Source organism: Plecotus auritus (assembly GCF_963455305.1).
Source record: "Plecotus auritus genome assembly, chromosome: 4".
Classification (NCBI taxonomy): domain Eukaryota; kingdom Metazoa; phylum Chordata; class Mammalia; order Chiroptera; family Vespertilionidae; genus Plecotus; species Plecotus auritus.
In genome coordinates, this window is record NC_137775.1 from 111,517,247 (window position 1) to 111,535,605 (window position 18,359).

General features: G+C 39.9%; 1 pseudogene across 1 annotated transcript in view; it reads right to left on the bottom strand.

Moving 5' to 3' along the window:
- Positions 1-3,156: 3,156 nt before the first annotated feature.
- The window catches only part of LOC308246789 (GTPase IMAP family member 4-like), a 33,179-nt pseudogene continuing 17,976 nt past the window's right edge, over positions 3,157-18,359 (bottom strand). The window contains exons 2-4 of the transcript in view: positions 17,716-17,787; positions 13,090-13,571; positions 3,157-3,617 (exon numbers count right to left, since the gene is read on the bottom strand). The product of the transcript in view is annotated as a GTPase IMAP family member 4-like (transcript). The remainder of the gene's footprint in view (positions 3,618-13,089; positions 13,572-17,715; positions 17,788-18,359) is intronic.

Consider the following 18,359-nt stretch of genomic DNA (forward strand, 5'->3'; position numbering starts at 1 on the left):
ATTAAAAAACTTTAGTTCTAATTTATTGAAAAATATAAGTAAACTACTAATTAGCTTATTTAAGCAAAAAAGAGAAAAGGCAAAAATAAAAGATTCAAAATGAGAAGAGGAAATAACTATTGAAATAGAAGAAATTTTAAAAAATCTTTTCAAATAAATTTGGAAATATGAAGGAAGTGGATAATTTCCTAGGGAAATACCTATTACCAAAAGTGTCTCCATTAGAGAGATAATGTTTAAATAAAACAATTATTATAAAGGAAATAGAGAAAGCTCTTAATGAGTCACACTGCAAAGTAAGCACCAGGGGTATACTGTTTTGCATGGAAATGCTTTGGAACCTTCAATGTCCAGATAGTTCAATGCTCTTTAAATTGTTTCACAGCATGGAAAATGAAGATAAATTTTCTTATGAACTTTTCAAAGCAAATATAATGGTAATAATCTAACCTGGACTGTGACAATAGGAAAAAAATAATATATAGACCAATATTTTTCATGAATATCAATAAAAGGTACTAAATAAAATATTAGCAAATAGACCTCAAAACTACATGAAGAATGTCATACATCATGATCAAGTGAAAGTAAAAAAAAAAAAAAAAAAAAAGGAAAAGGAAATATTTTCAATATTTGGAAATCAATGAATATCATTCACTTATTAATAGAGTTAAGGAGAAATAATAAGATTATTCACATAGATGATTTTTTAAAGCCTGTGACAAAATTAATTGCTGTTCATGATTAAAAAAACTCAAGAAAATAATTATTGGATTCTGAAATATTTGCTTAGTATGATTACACAACACATACACACAAATATATACCATATACTCCTGTTGTCCAGTATTTCACTTACTTAACTGAAAACACTGAAGGTATAACCAGGGACAAAGCAAGTATGCCCATTTCCTACTATTAAACATTATAATAGAGGTTTTAGCCAATACAATTAGATTAAAGCAATAAATTGAGGGAATAAGAATAAATAAAGTTGAAGTTATAAAGAAACTGTGGTATATTCATAAGGTAGAATACTACTCAGTAAAAGAGAAGAGCTATTGACATAAGTAACTTGAATGATTCTCAAAATCATTAGGCTACGTGAAGGAAGCCAGTCTCAAAAGGGATGTTGTTTTACTTTCTCTAGATTCTCAGTGCCTGATATAAAATCTTGCATCAAGTTCAAACAATCACTGACTGTTAATGAATGGATGAATAGTATAAACTCCCAACACTCCTCAGGGAACATGTCTCACTCTTCTATTGTATTAATCACAATGCATGGTATTTATCAAGACCTTCTATCTGCCTTCTGCCCCAGGAGACAAATGGGCAACACTGCTCTCAGGGTTTTGTGCATGGGCTTCTCATCTCTTCACAGCTTCTCAAGAGCAGAACCTTTTACATTGCCTCATCTACAGCATTAATCTGAATGCAAGGGTAAGAATAATTGAATGCATTTATACAGAAAGTAATCACAGAGCAGTTAAAGTCTGTTTTCATATTAAATCCGTATTTACTTTTTCTTGCAAGGTATATGTGGCTCTTTGGTTAAAGATGTGCTAAGCTTGAGATACAATAGGATATTAAATTTCAACTTCAGAATTTTCTCTTAAACTCCAATGATGAAACAATAGACAGTGTGCACCATATTCTGCAATTAGCCAAACCTGTATGTATGAGCACCTATTTCTGAAAGATTCATTAGCTTCTTTTTCTCTTATTCTTCAGGTTTTTCTAACTTTTATTAAAATTTAGGCTAAACTCCTTTGTTTGGGGGAAATAAGGGAGAGGTATATGTCCTGTTGCAGGCAAAATGGTGTAGGGCATGGAGATATCAATTTCAAGATGGTGGAGGCAGGAGAGTGGCATATGAACACCAAGACATCCTGGTAGAACATGGAAATGTGTTTTGGGAAATCCTATAACTTATTAGGGTAGGAATGCCCAGTAGAAAAAGGATAGACTTCAATGATTGTTATCCATATCCTTTAAGAGTTTCCCTCCCAGGAAACCACAAATATCTCACAAATGTTGGTTACACATAATTTCTATCAGCAAATAATGAATGAATCCCAGAACAATGTGGTATTTTCTGGGCATAGGGGTAAAGAACATGATTGAAACTTATAGGGAAAATGAGAGAGATCTTAGAGGAACACATAGCCAAGCTCCAAAATAATGATGAACTTTTACTAAAATGTGAAATTCATCCCTGTGCTCTTATAAGATGTATTAATGGTGTTCCCTAAGGTAAAACAGAGTCCAGTTTTGCACAAATATGACAGAATAGAAAAGTTTTATTATAGTAACAATAAGCAAATGATTCATGTGGGTAGAGATAGCAGTATACCAATGACCTACCTAGCAGTAAGTAATCAAGGTTGGGGTGATGGAGGTTTGGTGACAACAGTTAGTTTCAAAGAAAAGTAGTGAATTGTTATTCACCAATGCGTTACGTTGAGGTTGGTCAAAGAGTTTTTACAGAAACATCTGAATAGTCCAATCATTGCTCTCTCAGCTGTTGAATCTCTATCCTTTGCTCTTTCTGGCATTTTGATTAGTTGCATTCTGAGAGATCTGTTTTCCAGACAACTCTTTGTTCTTCAGTGGGCAGATGATAAAGAACAATTTCATAAAAACATAATTCAACAAATGTGTGTTCATATAGAAAGAATTCTATAAGCATCTCTAGCTATATATTATGTGATGCAAGTAATTGATTTCCCTAACCACATAGGTAAAATGACATTGTCATCCTAAAGGGAAAATACAGAGTAAAAGCCAGGCAGAGATTATGTGTTAATCTAGAAATAATCTAGAGGAGAAATTGTTACTAGGAATATATAGAAAAAGCTTGGGGTCATCATCTATAGGTTTCCTGCACTCCTTTTCTCTGAGTGTCTGGGAAAGGGTTCAGAAGACAGGGAGCCTTCATACTTTCTGCTTTGGAGTTTTAGAAATTGATAATGTGTCTTTCCCCTGTTAAATCAAGCAAAAGTCTACCAATTGCCAACAATGAACTTACTAGTATTACACTGGCTAGTTCTGAGAGCCTGGGAGACAGAAACAGAGCTCTGACTTGGGGGAATGAGTTATATGGCGGAGGGACATCCCAAAATACTTGGGAATAATAGACATATTTTCATTAGCCTAATCTTCCTTGAACAGAGATGAGATGTCTCTCCAAATTCCTCTCAATCTTCTCAAGATTAAGTCAAGTATCCCTTTCTGATTCTTAACTTCTTCTCTGGCATTTTGTTGCTTTAAAACAGAGTAAGTCTCCCTTTTTGCCAATTCCCACTCCATTTCTGCCTTTGTCTTTTCCTGCTCCCGTTTATCCTCTAGCTTTCTAATTTTCTCTTCATACTCCTCTCTTAACTGCCTTTTTTTCTCTCTCCAGCTCAGCTCGGCATTGTTCTTGTATAGCTTGAATCTGTTTCTGAATCTCCACCTCAGCCCTTTGGTATATCTTATTAGTGTAGAATCCTCCCTGGTTCTCCATCACTATGCGCTGGACCAGGTCCAGGAGCTGTGTCCTCTGAGCCTCCTGCTCAGCCCCTGTTGCCTTATTGTTGAATTCACAGTGATGATCCTTGAACTGCTCCATCAGATCTTTTTTTTAATTTTTAATTAATTTATTTATTTATTTTCCCCATTGACCTCCCCCCGGCCTCCCCTACCCCCCAGTACATGCCTTTACCTGCCCCCCCACCCCACAGTGTCTTGTATCCATTGGTTATGCTTATATGCATGCGTACAAGTCCTTCAGTTGATCTCTTACAGCGCCCCCCCACCAACCTCCCCTGCTTTCCCGCTGTAGTTTGACAGTCTGTTCAATGCTTCTTTGCCTCTGTATCTATTTTTTCCCCATTTCTTTCCTTTAAAAAATCTTGCCTCTGCAGACTAGAAACAAACATATAATAACAACAACAAAAAAATAACAAAAAATGTTTGAGTCCCAATTTCAATGTCCAACAGTTCTGAGTCCCCGTTTCAATGTCAAACAGTTCCTTATGTGTACATGTCAGCAATGATATCTGGATGGTGGGCACATGGTGGCAATGCAGGTCCGACCCTCTCTGGTTTGGTCCTAGGCAACCTGCTGCGACGCACAGCTGCTGACTGCTAGCATGGCAAGGCATCCTTCTCTGGACTGTTTCTTCTCTTGTCTTCGTGGTTGGAGCAGACCTGTCAATTCCTCTCTGTTGCATGAATCCACATGGTCTTGGAGTTGTTTTCTGAAAATATACAAACATATTCTCGACCAAAAGTTAATAAAGGAATCTTTTCTATATAATTGATTTGGGATCCTTTTTATTTTTGCCCAAACGATTTTCCTTTGTCTTATTTAGACATCATGTTTGTTTTTCATGGGTGTCTTGCTGTTACCATTACAAATGAAAATTAATTTTGTAAGGTAAAAGTTTTCTAGATGTAATTTACTTATAGGATATTTTTCCTTACATGATATTACCCTACTATCCCCCCTTTTTTGATTAATGGAGGCTTTTGTATATTTTATAATGCAGTCTTGATAACTTTAAATTTTAATTTTTTGCACAAAAATATGACTGCTTTAGTTTCATTGCATGTTCAGGAATTTTACCATGAGATGAACTACCAATAGAAATTTTAGTTACCACATTAGGAACAGCTTTTTGTCCAGTGTAATTAAATTTTCTTGAATATTCACTTATTTCAATTAGCCTATTTAAATTAATCTGAAAACTTGATTATTATTTTACTGTCAAATTTAATACTCTACCACCAATCTTAGTTTACCCTGTAAATATTAGTGGAAAGGATTATTTGCATTCTTGAGTGGGCCCTGAGCATTCCTGGTGCTAGGCTGGGTTTAGACATAGGGCAGCTGCTATTGGCCAAGTCTATGTCTGTTACCTGGGTCCCAATCTGAGCTGGGCCAAGTCACTGTCTGTCACCTGTGTCCCGATCTGAGCTGGGAGTGGGAAGCAAAGCAGCCATAGGAGCAGGAGACCTCCCTCAGACGGGGTGAGGGTTCAGGCCCTTGCAAGGTTGGGGGGTGAAGGTCTGTGCCCCACCTCTGATGATCCCCAAGTTCTCTCCTGATAGCCCCTCTGAGACTGTGCCTGTCTTAGGTTGTTCCTTCCCTAAGGAATCTTACCCGTCTCTGGCAAACCAGTCATCCTCCGGGGCCAAGCAGAATGATGTGAGGTTCAGTTCTGTCTCCTTGGTAGCCTATGCCCCCGTGGCCTCCACGCCCAGCACCTGCCTTGGGATCCCCTGGCCTGCTGGCAGGGCCCCAGCACTGATCACATATCTCGGGCAACTCAGGTTTCTTCTCCAGGGAGTGACCAGCTCACACGATTGGGCGAGAGACAGATCCATGCTACCAGCCACCACGAGGCTTCAAGCTCAGCATGACCAGAAAGCTCAGGCAACAGCTGAGGGCAATTGGATTGTGAGAAGAGGGTCCCTCTTGGCACAAAAGGCAAGAGGGGCCAATATAGAATGCTCAAGTGCCTTCCCAGTGCCTTAATTCCTTCTGAAAGGGATTAAATCCTTTCATGTCCTTTTTTAAATTGCTGCCAAACATTCAAAGAATTAGTTTGTAAGTTTGTTTGGGATAATTGTACAATATGCTGTTGTAAAATATCTAAAATTATAATGACGTTGTAGAATAATATCATGTAAGGATATTCTTTGCTCTAGGCCATGGCAATTCATTTTCAAACTGGCTGTCAATTTCTTTTTGTAACTTTATTTTTTTTAAATATATTTTATTAATTTTTTACAGAGAGGAAGAGAGAGGAATAGAGAGTTAGAAACATCGATGAGAGAGAAACATCTATCAGCTGCCTCCAGCACACCCCCTACTGAGGATGTGCCCGCAACCAAGGTACATGCCCTTGACTGGAATCGAACCTGGGACCCTTGAGTCTGCAGGCCGATGCTCTATCCACTGAGCCAAACCAGTTAGGGCTCTTTTTGTAACTTTATATAAACTTGGTCAGTGAGGCAAAAACACAAATTACTTACTTTAGCTCAAGAGGCCAAATATATTGACTTTCAATTACAATCCTTACGACTTTTGAAGGAAACTTCTCTTTGTTTCCTTCCAAAATAATTTTCGGGCTACAGAGTGTTTCATTTAAAAATCTTTGTCACATGAAACAATTTCTCTTAAGGTTATGGTGACCACTAGTATGAATTAGATTTAATATTTTATTTTAATTTATTTTTATTTTTTTTATTTTTTAAAATTTTTTTAAAAATGTTATTTTTTACATATGTGTCCTTATTCCCCCATAACCCCCCACCCCCCACTTATGCCCCATCCCCTTGTTGTCTATGTCCATTGATTAGGCTCATATGCATGCACACAAGTCCCTTGGTTGATCTCTCCCCCTTACCCCCACCCTCCCCTACCTTCCCTGAGGTATGACGTGCTGTTCAACGTTTCTCAATCTCTGGATCTGTTCTTGTTCATCAGTCTATACCATTCATTATATTCCACAAATGAGTGAAATCATGTGATGTTTATCTTTTTCTGCCTGGCTTATTTCACTTAGCATAATGCTCTCTATCTCCATCCATGTTGTTGCAAATGGTAGGAACTCCTTTTTTACCACAGCGTAGTATTCCATTGTGTAGATATACCACAGTTTTTTAATCCACTCATCTGCTGATGGGCATTTAGGCTGTTTCCAAATCTTAGCTATGGTGAATTGTGCTGCTATGAACATAAGGGTGCATATATCCTTTCTGATTCGTGTTTCTAGTTACTTGGGATATATTCCTAGAAGGAATCACTGGGTCAAATGGGAGTTCCATTTTCAGTTTTTTGAGGAAACTCCATATTGTTCTCCACAGTGGCTGCAACAGTCTGCATTCCGACCAGCAGTGCACGAGGGTTCCTTTTTCTCCACATCTTTACCAGCACTTGTCATTTGTTGATTTGTTGATAATAGCCATTCTGACAGGTGTGAGATGGTACCGCATTGTTGTTTTGATTTGCATCTCTCTGATGATTAGTGACTTCGAGCAGGTTTTCATATGTCTCTTGGCCTTCCTTCTGTCTTCTTTCGACAAGTGTCTATTTAGATCAGTTGCCCATTTTTTGATTGGGTTGTTTATCTTCTTTTTGTTAAGCTGCATGAGTTCCCTGCAAATGTTGGAGATTAAACCCTTATCGTTGATATCATTGGCAAATATGTTCTCCCATGCAGTGGGCTTTCTTGTTGTTTTATTGATGGTTTCCTTTGCTGTGCAAAAGCATTTTATTTTGATGTAGTCCCATTTATTTATTTTCTCTTTAGTTTCCATTGCTCTAGGGGCAGTATCAGTGAAGATGTTCCTTCGGCATATGTCTGAGATTTTTCTGCCTGTGGATTCCTCTAGTATTTTTATGGTTTCCCGTCTTATGTTTAAGTCCTTTATCAGTTTTGAGTTTATTTTTGTGTATGGTGTAAGTTGATGATGTACCTTCATTTTTTTGCATGTATCTGTCCAATTTTCCCAACACCATTTGTTAAAGAGACTGTCTTGACTCCATTGTATGTTTGTGCCTCTGTCAAATATTAATTGAGCATAGTGATTTGGGTTAATTTCTGGGTTCTCTCTTCTATTCCATTGATTTACATGTCTGTTCTTGTGCCAGTACCAGGCTGTTTTAAGAACAGTGGCTTTGTAATAGAGCTTGATATCTGGTATTGAGATCCCACCTACTTTGTTCTCCTTTCTCAGGATTGCTGCAGCTATTCGGGGTCTTTTTTTATTCCAGATAAATTTTTGGAAAGTTCGTTCTAGGTCTGTGAAATATGTCGTTGGTATTTTAATGGGAAGTGCATTGAATTTATAGATTGCTTTGGGTAGTATGGACATTTTGATGATGTTGATTCTACCAATCCATGAACATGGTATGTTCTTCCATCTGTTTATGCCTTCCTCTATCTCTTTTTTTAGTGTGGTGTAGTTTTCCACGTATAGGTCTTTTACCTCCTTAGTTAAATTTATTCCTATGTATCTTATTTTTTTTTGGTGCGATGGTAAATGGGATTGCTTTTTTAGTCTCTCTTTCTGTACGTTCATTATTGGTGTATAGAAATGCCATAGATTTCTTGGTGTTAATATTGTATCCTGCTACATTGCCGAATTCATTTATTAAGTCTAGTAATTTTTTGATGGAGTCTTTAGGGTTTTCTATGTACAGTATCATGTCATCTGCAATAAGGACAGTTTTACTTCTTCTTTTCCAATTTGGATGCCTTTTATTTCTTCTTCTTGTCTGATCGCAATGGCTAGTACTTCCAGCACTATATTGAACAGCAGTGGTGAGAGTGGGCATCCCTGACTTTTTCTTGTTCTTAGGGGAAATGGTTTTAGTTTTTGCCCATTGAGTATGATGTTGGCTGTGGGTTTGTCATATATGGCTTTTATTATGTTCAGGTATGATCCTTCTATTCCCACCTTGCTGAGAGTTTTTATCAAGAAAGTGTGTTGGATTTTGTCAAATGTTTTTTCTGCATCAATTGATATGACTATGTGGTTTTTATCTCTCAGTTTGTTTATGTGATGTATCACGTTTATTGATTTGCGAATATTGTACTATCCTTGCCTCCCCAGGATAAATCCTCCTTGGTCATGGTATATGATCTTTCTGATGTACTGCTGGATTCGATTTGCTAGAATTTTGTTGAGGATTTTGGCATCTATATTCATGAGAGATATTGGCCTGTAATTCTCTTTCATAGTGTTATCTTTATCTGGTTTTGGTATTAGGGTGATGTTGGCTTCATAGAAGGAGCTTGGAAGTGTTCATTACTCTTGAACTTTCTGGAATAGTCTGAGGAGGATAGGTTTTAGTTCTTCCTTGAATGTTTGGTAAAACTCCCCTGTGAAGCCGTCTGGCCCCTGGGTTTTGTTTGCTGGGAGCTTTTTGGTGACTGCTTCAATTTCTTCTATAGTTATCAGCCTATTGAGATTTTTACAATCTTCCTGAGTGAGTTTTGGAAGGTTGTATTTTTCTAGGAATGTGTCCATTTCCCTCAAGTTGTGTAGTTTGTTAGAATAGAGTTCTTCATAGTATTTTTTAACAATCCTTTGTATTTCTGTGGGGTCTGTTGTTATTTCTCCTCTTTCATTTCTGATTTTGTTTATTTGTGTCCTCTCTCTTTGCTTCTTGGTGAGCCTGGCTAGAGGTTCATCAATCTTGTTTATCCTTTCGAAGAACCAGCTCTTGGTTTTGTTGATCTTTTGTATTGTTTTTTTGATCTCTATGTCATTCATTTCTGCCCTGATCTTTATTATGTCCTTCCTTCTGCTCACTGTGGGCTTTTCTTGTTGCTCTTGTTCTAATTCTTTGAGTTGTTGAGTTAGATTTTTTATTACCATTTTTTTTTCTAGTTTTTTGAGGTAGGCCTGTAGAGCTATAAACTTCCCTCTCAGGACTGCTTTCATTGTGTCCCATAGCATTTGCATTGTTGTGTTTATTGTCATTATTCTCCAGGATGTTTTTAATGTCTTCTTCAATCTCGGTCACCCAATCATTGTTTAGTAGCATGCTATTCAGCTTCCAAGTGTTTGAATTTTTTGGAATGTTTTTATTATAGTTTATTTCTAATATTATGCCATTGTGGTCTGAGAAAATGCTTGATATGATTTTAATCTTTTTGAATTTGGGGAGACTTTGCTTGTGACCCAGTATGTAGTCTATTTTTGAAAATGTCCCATGTGCACTTGAGAAGAACGTATATTCCGCGGCTTTGGGGTGAAATGCTCTGAAGATGTCAATTAGGTCCATTTGATCTAGTGCGTCATTTAGAATTGCTGTTTCTTTGCTGATTTTTTGTCTAGAGGATTTATCCAGCGATGTCAGTGGTGTATTAAAGTCTCCTACTATGATGGTATTGTTGCCGATCTCTTCCTTGATATCTTCCAGGAGTTTTTTTTTTATGTATTTGGGTTATCCTGCATTGGGTGCATATATGTTTACCAGAGTTATAGCTTCTTGTTTAATTGCTCCCTTTAGTATTATGTAGTGGCCTTCCTTATCTCTTGTTATGGCCTTTACTTTGAAGTCTATTTTATCAGATATAAGTATCGCAACCCCAGCTTTTTTCTCATTTCCATTTGCATGAAAAATGTTTTTCCATCCCTTCATTCTCAGTCTGTGTGAATCGTTTGCTCTGAGGTGGGTCTCTTGTAGACAACAAATATATGGGTCATGTTTTCTTATCCATTCAGCTACCCTATGTCTTTTGATTGGTGCATTTAATCCATTTACGTTTAATGTTATTATTGACAAGTACATGTTTGTTGTCAGATTTTTCCTTAGTGTTTGTGTTTCTTTTTGCCTTTCACTTTCTTCTTTTTACAGCAGTCCCTTTAGCATCTCTTGCATTGCTGGCTTGGTAGTGATAAACTCCCTTAGCCCTTTTTTGTCTGTGAAGCTCCTGATTGCAGCTTCAATTTTGAATGATAGCCTTGCTGGGTATAGTATTCTTGGATTCAGACCCTTGCTTTGCATCACTTTGTATATTTCATTCCATTCCCTTCTGGCCTGGTGTGTTTCTGTTGAGAAATCAGTTGATATTCTAATAGGAGAGCCCTTGTAGGTAACTTTCTGTCTCTCTCTGGCAGCCTTTAAGATTCTTACTTTGTCGTTAGTGTTCGCCAATTTAATTATGATGTGTCTTGGTGTCGGTCTTTGGGGGTTCAACTTGTTTGGGACTCTATGTACTTCTTGGACTTGCATAGTTTTTTTCTTGCCAATATCAGGGAAGTTTTCTGTCATTATTTCTTCAAACAGGTTTTCTATTCCTTGCTTCTCTTCCTCTCCTTCTGGTATCCCTATTAAGTGAATATTGTTTTGTTTTGTATTGTCCCAAAGCTCCCTTAGGCTCTCCTCTTGCTTTTTAATTCTTCTTTCCAGTTGCTGCTGTGTTTGTGTGTTTTTTCCTACCTTGTCTTCTAATTCGCTGATGCGGTCCTCAGCCTCTTCTAGTCTACTATTTAAGCCTTCCAATGTGTTCTTTATTGCAGCTATGTTGTTCTTCATCTCCTCTTGGTTTCTTTTCATGTTGGTGACATTCTCATTCAGCTCCTTATAATTCTCATTGAGTTGTATGTATTTGTCATCCATCCGTTTAAACATCCTTATAACCATTACTCTGACTTCTATCTCTGTTAAGCTGCTAGCCTCAATTTCATTTAACTCCCTTTCTGGTGATTCCTCTTTTTCTTTCCTTTGGGAGTTGCTTTTTTGTCTCCCCATGTTTTCTTGTAATGTTTTAATTGTAGATCCAATTGCTTTGCTACCCAGGATCTTTTGTGATGATGCTACTGGTGCAATCTCTCAGTTCTCCTGGGCTTGATAATCTAGTGTAGCTCCCTACTTGAGCTATTTGGGTTCTCTTAATGTAGGCCTGCGCGCTTGAGAGGCACAACTGCAGTGTCTACAAGTCAGCAGCCATGGAGGGGAGTATTCCAATTTTTGCTGTCTTGGACCCTTAATTGAAATCACATGTGCCCGGTGGGGACTCACAGTGGCACCAAGGAACTGTCTGTCGGGGTGATGTGGTTCAGGGGGCCTGCACTCTGGACAGGTGTGACTGTGATGCCCAGAGTTCTGTAGTTATGGGGTGGGCAGACTCAGCTTTCGCTGCTGCACCTGTGGTGGATAGGCACTTACTCCCAGGGGCTGCTCGCAGGAGCACCCGCAGTAAGTTTGCCAGCGAGGCACACTGAAGCACTCTAAGGGCCCTGGCAGTGTAGGTGTGTAATTGAGGTGCCTAGCTGCTAAAGATTTCTCTTTAGGGCAGATCCTATGGCCTCAGGGAGTATTCAGATTCCATGGTGTTATTCATGGTGGGAACTGGGTGTGGCTATATTGGTTGCCTGGAGACTTGAGGGAGGGGCTATCTCTCAGAAGAAAATGGCGACTGGGCTTAGATATGACTCAGCACCAGACTCGCTTCCACCTCTCCTGGACCATCCGCTGCCTACTCTCCCAGATTCCACAACCCCACCCTTTCTTCTGCACCTCAGCCACAGGTAAGTGTCTGTATGCTAAAGGTCCTACGAACGAGGTTCAGTGGAGAAAGGCGCAGGCCCCAACTCGAGGAGGGACCACATCTCAGCAAGTTCCTCTCTTGCCGGCACTGCGAGGTCTGGCAGCTCTTTAGGGCTGCCTTTGAGCTCAGATCCCAAATCCAGACTCCAAGGTCTAAAATCCCCTACCTCCTGCAGTCCCGTGGACACTTTTTTTTTTTTTTTCAGTCAGACGCTTTGCCTGTCCTCAGGGACGTGGCTTGGTGCCCTGTAGTTTCTCCCTGACCTTCTGGGCACAGAGGTCCGGCAGATTCTACTGCCTAGATCTTTGATTTTACCTTTATCGGGGGGATCTCTGCCCTTCCCAGCTGCAAACTGTCTCACCAGCTGTGCCTCCTTCGCCAATTTGGGCTGGATTCCACTCGTTTCAGCTGCTCCCTCTATTTACTCCGGGACAAGGCCAGGACACATCCATCTATTCTGCTGCCATTTTGACTCTCCTCTCCATCAGATCTTGAATGCCTTTTGGAGCTTCTGTTGGGAGCGACCTCAGTTGACAAAGTCCTGAGAGGGCAGGTTTCACAAAGTGGCCTGCCTGTTCCCAAGGTTAGTCATGCATCCTGCCCCCCCCCTTAGGCTTAGAGACCCTTAAGCACAATAGTTTAGTAATCACACATTCTGCCCCCTAGAGCTTAGTTAATCTTCAAGCACAGTTTACGTATAAGCGTAATTATCCTTTAGCAAGAAGCATAGCTAGATTATCTCATGGAAAGGAACTTAGGTGGCATCAAAGGTGTATGTACAGGTATAGCCATTGGAATCTTAGCCAAGATAAGGAACTTTGTGTAAAGGTCAGTAGGAAACCTAAAACAAAGGGGTATAATTATGTTTACCACATAATAGGAATGATGTATTGTATGGAATGTAACTGACCCTGTATAAATGTATGGTGAAAAATAAACTCGGGACTGTAAGCAGGAAGTGCTACAGTCCTCCCGATCCCATTCTGTTTTCTGTCTGTCTTTTCTCATCCTCTCCCCCTCTTGCAGGTACTGTTCGACTGATGCCGGCAGGCTCCGGCAAGCTTCCTTTAAGTAATCATGGAACTCCATGCCATCCAACTCATCTTTCCGGGTGAATAAGAGAATCATGTATCTCCTAGCTTTGGGTCCAAACATTGACAGCATTTTCTCCATGGCCTTTTGTTCTTCCTTTGTGTACCAGCCCAGCGGGACCACCAGGAGCACAGCGTGAGGGCCAGGGGAGGTCAGGAGGATGCAATTAGCAATCTCCCTTTGTGTCAGCCTCCTGTACCTCTGTGTCGAAAATGCTAGGCGTGTCCACTACAACAATTTCTCTCCCATTCCACATGCTGCTCCCTTTCTCACAGACCTTGGTGATGGATTTTGCTGCAATACTGGAGTGAAATGCTTTCTTTCCAAGGATGCTGTTCCCTGTGGCACTTTTGCCTGCTCCAGTTTTACCTGCTAAGACAAGTCTCAGTTGTGAATCTCTGGAGTGTTGGTTTCCAAGCCCTGGAACATATGGAAACAAAAGGCACAGTGTTAGGACTTAGTTCCAACATTTTCCCTTGGAGGGCCTCTACCAATTTGTGCTCTGCTCTATTGACTGCTAGAGTCCAGTCCTTTGAGAACTCACAGAAGGTCTGTAGAACCCTTGGGCCTCACCTCTCTCTTACAGAACTAGAGGAATGCTGGGCACTTCTCTGGAGTCCCTTGGGCTGCTTACTCTGACATTGGGAAGCTAAGTGCCCATGGATGAAGGCGCACAATGGTTCAAGTAAGAACTCTGAGCTGCTGCTGGTAGCTGTTCCTCATAAGATAATTAAGAAGTAACATAAAATCTGATTTTGGAACATTACAGTGGAGGGACCTCTCCCCCCAATTTATATCCAAAATGGAACTTTGCATCTTTCCATTAAGAAGACAGGTAAGTGGGTGATTCAAGCCATCCCACCCTTGAAAGAGAAAAAAAGGCACATGGGCAGAAAGGCAACGTGTTCCTTCATATTTCACGTATGCAGCCATCTCCTCAGGGATTCTGAACCACAGGAGAACAAAAACCTTACTTTTGAAGTTACCACTTTAGTGTAGAAATCTAGTAAAGTTTTTCTATTTTTAATTAACGTGTTGAAGACTTATAGCCAGAAAGTTTTGACAGTACTCTAAAGTTACTATAAAGCCCCTGATACATAAATAATAATAACTCATACCGAGTAGTATTAGTAGAGTTATATTTCCTTTTTTTAATTTAATTTTATTTTTTTAATTGTTTGAAGTATTACAAATAGTAGTACATATGTCTCCTTTTTTTTTCCCCATTGACCTCCCCCCGGCCTCCCCTACCCCCCAATACATGCCTTTACCTGCCCCCCCCTACCCAGTGTCTTGTATCCATCGGTTATGCTTATATGCATGCGTACAAGTCCTTCGGTTGAGCTCTTACAGCCCCCCCACACCAACCTCCTCTGCCTTCCCACTGTAGTTTGACAGTCTGTTCAATGCTTCTTTGCCTCTGTATCTATTTTTCCCCCATTTCTTTCCTTTAAAAAATCTTGCCTCTGCAGACTAGAAATAAACATATAATAACAAAAAATGTTTGAGTCCCCGTTTCAATGTCAAACAGTTCCTTATGTGTACATGTCAGCAATGATATCTGGATGGTGGGCACATGGTGGCAATACAGGTCCGACCCTCTCTGGTTTGGTCCTAGGCAACCTGCTGCGACGCACAGCTGCTGACTGCTAGCATGGCAAGGCGTTGCCATCGTCTTCCATCTCTGGACTGTTTCTTCTCTTGTCTTCGTGGTTGGAGCAGACCTGTCAATTCCTCTCTGTTGCATGAATCCACATGGTCTTGGAGTTGTTTTCTGAAAATATACAAACATATTCTCGACCAAAAGTTAATAAAGGAATCTTTTCTATATAATTGATTTCGGATCCTTTTTATTTTTGCCCAAACGATTTCTACTGTCACTTGGTTAGGCATATATACTTCTTAGGACACTTAAAATTGATAACAGAATAGTATACATAGCTTATCAAGTGAAAGTTGTTTTCAAAATAACTATGTCTTAACTTAAACACCAAATCATCTACATAGCTCTTTCCCTACTTTTACTCAGATATTCTCTGCTCATCTCTTTAATTTGTCTGTAAAGTTAAAGTCCTCAGGATTTGCTGAGCATAAACTGGGACCATGGAAAACAACTGACAACCACATCTCAGAGAATTTTTCTCCCTGAAGGAAGTCCCTGTCAGTACAGCCCTTGAAAAAGACTGATTCCTGCAGAAGGAATCCTGTACTACATCCATCCCTGCCAATATTGCAGACATGATTATAAACTCCATTTTATTTTTCAGAGATATCATCACCATTCACCAAGTACCTCAGACCAAAAATCTAGGAATATCTGTTGATTCCTCTCTTCCCCTTACTTTCCATATCCAAGCAATTGGAAGATCTCCAGGCTCCATCCACAAATCTGACTGCTTCTCTCCATTTTGAAGAGTATCATACTAGCCCAAACTACCATCACCATGCATGACTCAGCAGTCCCCTAACTTGTCTCTATATTTCCATTGTGCCATCTTCTGTCTAGTCTATAAATTGGAATGATTTTTTAAATATCAACCAAACAGAGGAGAGAGTTTGCAGAACCCCCACTCTGGCTTCCACAAAATCAGTAGTTATTCCTCATCTCCTACACACTTTATGATGAAGCTGTTGCTAAATCAGGAATTATCAAAACTATCCCTAAGACAGTTTCCCACATTTGATAACCAGAAAGCTGGGATGACAGAAGTAAATTTCCAGAACATGAGAACACTGGCTACAGGATGGCTAAGATTAACAGAAAATATGGATGGGAGTTCAAATTATTATTTAATTAGCACCACAGTGGAAGACTCCAACCTAAGGATATCCTGAGGGCATTAGTTGGTCATCCATAGAGAAGTAGGAAAATCATAGGAGGTGAAACAAAAAGGCACCAAGAGCATATGACAATCAATGTGATGCATTGTAGATATGGCCATGAATTATTCCCATCTCTGTACACATGCCTTTTTGGGATTTTGATCTGAAGCCCCTCCCACAAGTTGCTGAATCTGTTTCTCCACCCCTTGCATGGGGGGTGGGGGCGGGCTGTGACTTGCTCTGGACAATAGGGCAGGGGAAGCATGATGCAAGTAGACTCCAAAAGTTCTGATGCGCTGTGGCTTGCTGTCTCCTTTGGTCTTCAAAACCCTGCAACTGCTTTATGAGGGAGCCTAGACTAGCCTGCTTGATGATGTGGGACATAAGGTCCAGTTATTCATCACCCTGGCCTGCTCAAGAGTCTGATAACTATCAGAAATGACCATGGGGATATCCAATGCAAAATTATCCAGTTTCAGGACCTTGAGAATATCATGTTAAGTGAAATAAGCCAGATGAAAAAAAGACAAGATTCACATGATTTCATTCATATATGGGACATAACATAGCAAGCACAAGCAAACTAATAAAACAAACAAACAAATGCATAGGCATAGGCAATAGTATTGTTGTTACCAGAGGGATAGAGGGGTGGGGGAAGCTTTGTGTAGATGATAAAGGGTGTCAAATATGTGGTGCAGGAAGGACAGAAGGCTTTGGGTGGTGAGTGCACAATTCGATATACATATGACATATCCTAGAACTACATACTTGAAACATATAATATTAACCAATGTTACCCTAATAAATTTAATTGAAAAAAGAAAAAGAGGCTATCCAGTTGTGTACTGAACCACCAGCTTACCACTGGTGCATGAATAAGTCTGTCTGAGGTAAACCCAGTTGGCCCAGAACCAAGAACTGGCCAGTGAAATATAAAACTATAAAGTTGAAAGCCATAGGAATGGGTGATGTTTTAGGCTGCTAAATTGTGGTGTGGTTTGCAAAACTGATATAGTTCAACTGATATAGTCAGTTTCTATAGATAAAGCAGTGTTAAGTGAGAAACTAAGTTAGCCAGTCTGGTTAATTTGTGAGTTACAGTGAGGCCACTAGTAGCAGGAAATTTAGAGAACTGAATGAAGAATTAATTCCTCTCATATTCTTCTTTCCAGTCCTCTCTTAGGCTGAAGAGAGGGGAAGAGAAACAACTAGAGAGGCAAAATGGGCCCTTCTGGTGTGTTCACATTGTAGGAAGTAGTATGTAAGAAACCTTATCAACCTAGGATCAATCAGGATACTTTAACCTCTCTTCGAAGTGATTCTCAACCTTCCTAATGCCATGATCCTTTAATACAGTTCCTCATGTTGTGGTGACCCCCAACCATAAAATTATTTTCGTTGCTACTTCATAACTGTAATTTTGCTACTGTTATGAATCGTAATATAAATATCTGATATGCAGGATGTCTTAGGCGACCCCTGTGAAAGGGTTGTTCAACCCCCAAAGGGGTAGAAACCCACAGGTTGAGAACTGCTGCTCTAGAGGTTATGCTGTGTCATGAGGAGACAGTGCAGAGGGGCTAGAGAAAAGAAAGAGCAGAGTAAATAAAAAGAAAATAAGAAATGGGGTTGGAAATACTTTGTTCTTGGTCAGATGGGGACTGGCAGAGAGGACAGCAGAACCCACTGCCAGGTTTCTTCCATCCCACCTGCCTGGGGAGCCAGAGCACCCTCTCACCATGGCTGGTCCTGGCTTCACTGAAGTTGAAAGGCGTACTGTGCAATTGAGCTGCCTTCGTAGTTAGAATTCCTGTAGATAAGAAACAGAACTCATTTTAGGGAAATGGGGAGTAACTGCAAACCCAAACCACATGCAACCAATAGTTTCTTCTTTTCCTTAAGCTTGCTACGTTATTTCACCTTCCCTGGTTCCCGACACTTCCCCTCAACTCCCCATTATCAGTTTCATTTTCACTTGTTGCTTTTTCTCTACACAAACATGTTTCAAGTGCTTCCTCAGCTCTGGTTCTGGAACTTCTTCCCCTACTACTCAGTAATTACTTTGAATTCTATTTGTACATACTTGGTAGCCTAGACCCTCCTCAGAGTTCTGAACTTTTATATCCCATTTAACTTCTCCACTGGCCAAGTTGACAGATATCTCACACAGAATTTGGCCAAAATGTAACCCTTGACCACCCCAATCCCCAACCTATCCTGTTCTTCAGATCACATAAATTATTCTGCCCCCATTTCAGTAGATTTCATCACCATTCAACCAGTGGCTTCAGGGGGATCTTGGGGTCAGTTACAGTTCCTCACTTGCTCATCAGACCACCACCAAGTCCCATAGATTCTACCTGCAGAACATGCAAAATTTAT